The following is a 9422-nucleotide window of genomic DNA, read 5'->3' as shown; positions in this document are numbered from 1 at the left end:
CGTTTATTAGCTCCATGAAGTCTGTGGGAGAGAAAGTAGAAGACATAAATTCTCATAGATTTAAACTAAATCTAACTCAATGGCCATTGGCTCTGTCAGTGGTAAATAACATTTTAACGTTAAAGAATCAAGGATTGATGCTAAATTTACTTACTGAATTATCTAATACTCACCACTCCTACTTTCTAAACTTTTTACCCTAGTCACTGAACTCTGTCTCCCATTCTGTTTGAGATTAAAATAAACTCAATAGTGAATGCAATGAGACAGAATGTTGACTGTTCCTTATATGTTGATGACTTTCTTGTATGCTATCGAAGTAAATCGAGTATGGACACCATTGAGAGACAGTTACAACTCCAACTAAACAAACTGTCGGAGTGGGCAAATCTCAATGGTTTCTCCTTCTCCCCATCAAAAACAGTAGCTGTCCACTTCTGCCGAAAACGCACCTGCATTAGACAGCCTGACCTTTATCTCAACAATTCCAGAATTGAGGTAAAGGACGAAGCCCGATTCCTGGGTTTGATCTTTGATAGGAAACTAAATTTCCTCGCCCATATCAAAGATCTCAGACTGCGATGCATGAAAGCAATGAGAATAATGAGAGTTCTGTCGAGCATGGAATGGGGTTCGGACACAAACACTCTTCTAAAGATATACCGAACCCTTATTCGATCAAAACTGGACTACGCATCTTTTGTATACGGCTCTGCAAAACCATCCTACTTAGGCATGCTGGACCCAATTCATCATCAGGGACTGCGCTTGGCACTCGGGGATTTCCGCACTTCTCCAGTGGCAAGCCTTTATGCTGAGGCAGATGAGCCACCTCTCCATCTCAGGAGGAAAAAACTGGCTCTCCAGTATGTTACTAAGGTCACATCGCTGCACGACAACCCAGCACACAAACATGTACACTACACGGATAGGACACTAGAAGAAAAATTTCGTAAGCACCCAAAAATGACACCACCATTAGGTTGCAGAATAAAAAAAGACATCGCAGACATGAACATCAGTCTAGATAGGATACATCCATACGTCCAGGCAAAGACACCACCATGGTCCATACATAGACCAAACATAAATTTGGACCTAACAAAACTGGAAAAATCACAAACAGACCCACATATTTACAAACAGACACTAAAAGCAATATTACAAACATACAAAAACCATACTCACATATTTACGGATGGTTCAAAGAGCGCAGATGCAGTAGGATGTGCCTATCACTCATCGGAAGGCACAGGATCACTTCGCCTGGATAGAAATGTTTCGATCTTTACAGCGGAATCGAGAGCAATCCTAAATGCTCTCCGTTTGGCTGAGAGATCGAATAAAAATAAATTCTTGATCTTGTCTGACTCGCTGTCCGTACTTAAGGGGATCTCAAATTTTTATTGCACCGATCCAAGACTCATAAGTATCTTGGAAGGTGCAAATAAATTATTTATTAAGAAAAAGAAAGTTTGTTTTCTCTGGGTACCTAGTCATGTGGGTATCCAGGGGAACGAAGAAGCGGATCGACTGGCAAAAGAGGCGGTGAGCCAAGAATTACAAGAGGGCAGTAAAATCCCACACGCGGATTTAAAGATCAATATAAAAAACATGTCCGAAAGGAATGGGAACGATCCTGGAGTCGAGATGTACATAACAAATTAAAACAAATTAAAAGTGACCTCGGCCCCAGACCCAACTCGGGGCTAAAAAGAAGAGACGAGGTAAAAATAACTCGACTCCGGATCGGACATACTGCCCTCACTCACCGTTTCCTTCTGGAGAGGGATGAAAAACCCCTCTGCAGAAGATGTAACTGTGACCTGACAGTTCAACACATTTTAATTGAATGTACAGAATTAGAACAGATAAGGTCACAACATTATGATAACAGAGACTTGAAGTCTCTGTTCCAGTCGGTCGATCCGCTTACAATTTTAAAGTATCTGCAGGAATGTGAACTCCTGCAGAAATTGTAAATAGATATTTTTACTTAACAAACATGTAACTATTATGATTTTATAAAGATTTTATTACAACAGTACACGTTTTGATCAGCTGTGGCCCTCGGGGCCGATAAAAGATTGATGAAAGACAGAAACGGGCGCTTAAATGACCTAAATAGTGTCGAAAGCGCCGTTAAATACCTAAAAACAAACAAAACAAAACCAGTCACTGAACTGTACCCACTCCGTTTCTTAAAATTCACGTCAGTTAAATTAAAAACTATATTTTTAATTTCTAGAGAAAGTTTTAATTCTGCTCTCTTACTCTAACCTTACTCCAATTCCATAACAACACTGTCTTAACTCACGTCTGTTTTAGATTTTTAAACACACTTTGATAAATAAAAATAAAACATCCCATTTATATTTTCAACTTGTTTTGCAAATAAAATAGCTTTTTCTTAATACAGTAGAAATCGGATAAGACAGTGCCCAGGGGAACCGGAATAAAAATCGACATAACCGAAAATCAAGTTAACTGGAGTGTAACCAAATGAGCAAAAATGCGTGTGAACAAAGCAAGCCAATCTTGAATAAATATGACCCTGAAAAGGGCCGTTGTAAAATGGCCTTGAAAAGGGCCGATGTTAAAGGATGGCCCTGAAAAGGCTGTTGTTAAGGATGGCCCTGAAAAGGGCCGTTGATAAATGATATCTCTTCCTCCTGAAGAAATGGGAAATTTTCTGCTGCACCATCTGGCCATGATGATGAGTCTCAAGGGCGTCTAACTCGGCAATGACATTTGAAATCTCTCCTCTTCAACCTCTCTGCATGTCATACGAGAGCATCTGGAAGCTGTTCTAAACAACGGGATAGGTGACAGGAGGCTGATCTATGCAGAGATCATCGTCTGGTTCATCTGTCGTCACACTGCTGGGGTCTATGGAAATCACCTCATCATAAATAAACACATCCTGAGCCGGGTCATGTTTTCCGCATGTAGACGAGATAGCAGCGGCTCTATGTCCATAGATACCTCCCTGTCATTGGCGAGCGGGACCTCAAGTTGAACAAAGCCAGCCCTCCTGAAACAGTTGATGATCGTGGTAGGCTCAACTTTACCCCAAGCTGTCCGTTGTATTAACAAAGCATCAGGCAGAGATTGGTGGAAAGAGTCGAACGCATGCCCACTGTCAATGTGGCCCAACAGCTTCTTCAGCAGCAGTCCTCGGTAGAAGGTCTTCATGTTCTGGATCACCCCTTGGTCACAAGGCTGCAGTTTTGCTGTCACATTTGGTGGCAAGAACACCAGCTCCGTCGCCTTCAAACCTCCGACTTTGGGGTGTGTAGCACAATTGTCTACCAACAATGCAACGCGACGTCCTTGAACAGCCATGGACCTATCAAAGTCCTGCAGCCAGCCCTCAAAAAGAGAGGAGCTCATCCAGTCATTCTTGTTGGCTTGGTAGGTGACAGGCAGGTTCCGTATCCCCTTGAGGCCTCTCGAACTTTCCAATCATGAAGAGGTTTCGCTTGTCGTTGCCATCCATGTTGGCACTTAGCAAAACGGTGATCCTCTCTTTTGACAGCTTCCCACCATGGCAAGCTGTCCCCTTGAATTCCATCGTTTTACTTGGCAACAGTCTCCAAAACAGGCCAGTCTCGTCAGCATTGAAGATATCTGTCGGGTGTATTCCTTTAAAGGCCATTATGTTGCATGAAAGAAAATATATACGCAATCTCCTACTTATTAGCCAATCTCACTAATTTACCCCAAAACGCCCTCTCAAGTGATGTAACAGGTTGGCAGTTATGCAGTTCTAAACAACCTAAGTTATTTCATTTATTTTACAATTGTGTTTTGGTCCTGTCCTTATCAAAGTTAAGGCAGATTCACTTTATTTTGTCTGTTCTATAAACTCTACCAGGCTTTTGAATTTTTTTTTCATTACCTTTAACCCTGGCTGTTTATTTACATAATTCTAATATTATATCTGTGATTGATCTGATTGGATGATTCCGATTCACAATTGTGGCATCGTGCTGAATAATTAATCTCATCTTAAGTCAACATAAATAATAAAATATGCTGAAAATGTCAATAAAAAAATAAAAAACAGGAATTATTGGAGCAGATTTAATCCCGGTCTCATGTATGCATTTTTTTCTTTTAAATATTTTTAAAATTTGAGCTCTTTCCTCCCCCCCCCCCCACCCTATTTATTATTCTTTAAAATCTCAGAACGTGTTTGGTGTTGCTTGTGTTTAGATTTAGTTTGGGTCAATATTTTTGTTGTGAAATGAACAGTGAATCGATGTAGGTTGTTTATGTAGGTCAGATAACCCAAATTGTTTGATGGCCACTCACCACTAAAGTACTCGGGGGAAAAAAACCCCAAACCAAACACATCTTTTATATTTTGGCCAGTAAATTCGTTCTTCAAATATTGATCCATTAAAATAAGCCTCTCAAACTCAAACCCGAGACTTCCTTGTAGACTTCTTTCCTTCATGTGTTCAAAATACATTATAAAAAATTATGAAGGTAGAGAGGAGTGTCATTGAGCCACCTCCACTGTATTCCGTATTCAAAATTAGTTTTCTGGATTTTCCAATCCTTATTTTCAAATCTGGCGTTTATGTATTTGTATCTATCAATGAAATGTATGTATGATTCTGTATGCTATGCTATGATATGATATGCTATGCTATGCTATGATATGATGTACTGTCGTCAGGGCTTGTCTTTCATTGTACATGATATTTGATACAGATCCACGACTAGTGGGATTCATTGCTCTTGTAAGATTTACTTCTGTTTCCATTATTATCATTAAAACTACTACCACTGCTACTACCATTATCATCATCATCATCATCATCATTATTATTATTATTATTTAAATTATTATTATTATTATTATTATTATTATTATTATTATTATTATTGTCTGGGGTTCCCGACCTCCACAGTGGGCAGGGAGGTACTTACCGCGTCCTCTATCGCCTTATAGCTGTTTTCCAATTTGCTTTCTGTCTTTGTCTTGGTATGAGATTACTTGGTTTTGACCTGACCCTGGCTGGGAGGGAAACAGTCAGATGCAAAGTTATTGTTTTGGTAGATATATGTTTCCTTGTAAATCACATCTCTGTTATGTATTATTATATTTCTTATTTTTAATGTATAATGAAATGTAAGCATTTGAGTGTATTCCTCTTTGTTGGATCTTGTGCTTGTGTCTGGATGAGACTTATAGGTGATCTCAAACTAAGTACATTGGTGGTATGCTCTTGGAATCTTCATCTGATCCCTATTTGTTCCCAGTTCCCCTTATCACTATTTCTGCTTGAAACGCCCCCCCCCCCCCCCCCCCCAAATACCCCTGTCATGATACTTGTAAGTACAACTTCAGATCTTTAATATTAATTGTCCATCCTATAATTTTTCTCTTTTCCTTTGAAATGACTTGGAATTAATAAGAACTGTATGAATAATGCAGCAGTGTTATCACGCATTATAATTCAATTTGTGTTATGTTAAATAAAAAGTAAAATAGCATAATTCAATTTTGTTATGAAAATAGAGCATTTATATAGTGCAATTTCCACTAAAAGTGCTCAAAGCGCTTTGCAAGGTGTCCCTGACCAACAGCAACATGGAACATGTAGAAGAGACATGACGCCTGTTAGGCAATATTACATTTTTTTTTCTCCAGAGACAGCGCTGTTAAAGGCCGGGTACTCATTTTACACCTGAGTATGGTGAGAGAATGTGAGTAAAGAGACTTTTCCAAGGACTCAATTATGGGTCAAGCGAGGCTCGAACCAGGACCCTCCAATTCGAAACTGAGTGTCATGCCACAAGACTACATAGCCACACAAGCGAAGTCGAAAGTAAAATAACCAGTCATAATATTCAATTGAACATATTGTCTATCTTGCCTGTATTGATTTGATGATGATAATATCATTGCTGTTCAAACAGAATTATTTGTCATTGTTATAATATAATGTGATTTTGTTACAAAGACATTTTCTATGTTAATCAATGGAATTTTGATATTTTGCCTATATTGCATTTCCAGATTTATTTTATTACGTACTGTGTTAAAGACATAATGATAAACTTTTATTTGCTGTTTTATAAATTATTTATCATCCATTTTATAAATAAAGTGTTTATTTGAGAATAAAACTGATCAAAAGAAATAATACCTGATGGCTTTTATGTATTTATTATTATTGTACTTATTGTAACCAGGGGTGTGTACATTTCATTGAACTGGGTGGGGTTCCGTGTCTTTTATCCTCTCTTATCTGTTTTCCAATTGCTTTCTGTCTTTGTCTTAGAAGGAGATTGCTTGGTTTTGTCCTGACTTTGGTCGGAGTCCTTGGCTGAGAGGGAAACAGTCGAGTGTATAGTTATAGTTTTGGGAGATGATATTTTTTTCCTTGTAAATCATCTCTCTGCGTTATGTACTGTTACTCTTTTCATTTTTACATATGATTTGTAAACATTTGAGTGTGTTCCTCTTACTCTTAGTGGGATCTGTGCTTGTGTCTGGATGAGACTTTTACTTTTAGGTGATCTCAAACTCTTTTGTGCTTTAATTGTAATTCTATAACTTTTTACTATCCCATTTTCCTGGCGCTGATATGACCTTATGTGTTGCAAGCGCCGTAAAACCCGTAAAAACAAAAACAAACATTTCATTGAAATAATTATAATAATAGGGAGGGAGTGGGGAGAGAATCGGGGCACAGACATGCCTTTGTTATTTCCATCAATTCGTTTTAAGTGTGTGTATTATGTGTGCTTGACTATACCAACCACCACTAGCATAGCGTGAAATTCCTCTTTGACCAAAAGGAACAACAACTGGACCAGTGAGATTTTTTTTTCGGTTCTCACGTTTGCTATTTATACTTTCCCTTTTTATCATTTTTTTGAGTGAGCAAGCCAAGTGATTTGGTTGATGCTTTGCATTGCGACTCAGAAGGTCCAAGTTGTAGCGCTACTTCAGGCACTTTCATTTTTATTTTTCCTGTTGACATACATTAGTTGTTTGTTTGTTGAATTAATTATTATATTCCTTCATGGAATGGCCAAGCGCTGGCGCGCTGAAGCATGTATTTTTTCTTCTTTTTGTTGAATATTTTGTGTTGTGTCAATTATTTCCTTTGATCAAAAGTCAAGTCTTTTAACCAGCTGGGTGGGGTTCCTGACCTCCCATAGTGGGCAAGAAGGTAGATACTGTGTCTTCCATTCCCCTATATCTGTTTTCCAGCATGCTCTCTGTCTTTGTCTTGGAATGAGATTACTTGGTTTTGTCCTGGCCCTGGCTGGGATGGAAACAGTCAAATGTATGGTTAGTTTTGGGAGATGGTATTTTTTTCCTTGTAAATCATCTCTCTGGTATGTTCTGTATTATCTTTCCTTTTACTTATGTATGATTTGTAAACAATTGAGTGTGTTCCTTTTGGCGGGGACCTGTGATTATGTCTGGATGAGACTTTTAGGTGATCTCAAAGAAAGTAGAACGAGACACACGACACCTGTTAAGCGATATTACAATTTTTTTCCGACAGAGACAACGCTGTTAACGACCAGGTACTCATTTGCAAGCAAGGTGAGAGAATGTGAGTAAAGAGCCTTTTCCAAGGACTCAATTGAGGCTCAAATCCAGGACCTTCTGATCCGAAAGCGAGTGTCATACCACATGACCACATAGACCGACTCTTTACTCTTGATGTTGCTGATTCAAAAAATTAAAATGAAACCTTATCAACAATGAATTATTTGTTTTGTTTTTAAGAGTTTTATGGCGCTTGGAACACTTTAGGTCATTTCAGCACCAGTAAAAAGGAAGAAAATGGGATAGTAAAAAGATCTAGAAATACAATTAAAGTACCCAAGAAAAGTAAGACAAAGGGGAATTAATTTAAAAAGGGGACAGATGTAGATTCCAAGAGCACACTATCAGTGTACTTAGCTTAAGATTACCAAAATATCTCATCCAGTCACTAGCACAAGATCCCACTAAGAGGAATACACTCAAATGTTTACAAATCATATGTTAAAATTTAAGAAAATAACAGTACATAAAAGAGATGGTTTACAAGTAAAAAAAATATCATCTCCCAAAATTATAACTATACATTCGACTGTTTCCGTCCCAGCCAAGGACAGGACAAAACTAAGTAATCTCATTCCAAGACAGAAAGCAAGTTGGGAAACAAATACAGAGGGTTAGAAGACACAGTATGTACCTCCTTGCCCACTATAGGAGGTTAGGAACCCCACCCAGAACAATGAATTGGAATAGGAGAGAAAAAGAAAACGTTGATCAAATCCATGGAGTTGTGACGTCAACGTCGCGTGATTTTTATCCAAGGGAGCGTTCACATATTACGTCATCAAAAATTTGCCCTTTTTAGACCCCCCCCCCCCTCCCCAAGTCATCACTTGTCATCATTGACCTGACCCCCCCCCCCCCCCCCAACAGATGATGACGTCATCTAATTTAATAAAAACTAAAAGATAACTTTAATTTCACAATATTTATTATTCGTTTTTCAAACCATAAACATTGATTATCAACGTTTGATAAAACACATTCAGACATTTTATTAATTTCAGAAACTGTTGATAATTTATGTTTTACGATACAATGGGGACATAAAATTTAAATTTGCAAAGATAAAATCTAACAAACATTATTTAAATTAGGCTACTTGGTGCAGGTGCTATTAAAAAAATTCAGAAAGTGTAATTTAAAATAGTATAGGAGGCAAATTATTTTATAGCATATTAGTCTTTTAGTGGAATGAATTTCTGTTTCAATTTCCAAACATAAAATTAATTGATTCAAAAATGTTTCTGCCTTGGACCTCTGGCAATGTACTATAAATAGTATCATCAATTTCATCTTCATCGTCATCATTTTCTCCCATTTGCTGTTCTTCATGTATGCCGCATTTTCGTGAATGGTCTTTCATTGCTGTGATCGAGGAGTGATACAATGAACATTTAGGGCAAGTTCGCCTTTTGAGAAGTGATACCCCTTTCCCATTTTGTTTCTTGAGAGATGGGCAATACTCATCATAGCAATTTATCTTTAGCTGTTTTGAAAGGAACAAACTTTGAAATAGGCTTAATTTGCCTATGTTTTGATGACATCATCTTGGGTCTGACCCCCCCCCCCCCCCATGTCAACACATGTCAACATTTGGTAGACCCCCCCTCCCCCCCTAGCTGATGACGTAATATGTGAACGCTCCCCAATTGAATTAGTCTCCTGTGTAGCTTGGTGGTCACATCATATGACACTGGCCTTCCCATCAGTCAATTGCTGGTTCAAGTCTTACTACAGGTCTTGCAATTTTCAACTCTTCACCCATTAACGGTTATTTAAAAACAAATAAAACAACATATCTACTACTAAACGTGCTCAAAGCAATTTGTTTGTTTGT

The sequence above is a fragment of the Berghia stephanieae genome, chromosome 4 (genome assembly GCF_034508935.2).
Source record: "Berghia stephanieae isolate SIO BIC M18660-M18661 chromosome 4, UCSD_Bste_1.3, whole genome shotgun sequence".
Classification (NCBI taxonomy): Eukaryota; Metazoa; Mollusca; class Gastropoda; order Nudibranchia; family Aeolidiidae; genus Berghia; species Berghia stephanieae.
Note: the sequence above shows the minus strand (reverse complement) of the source record.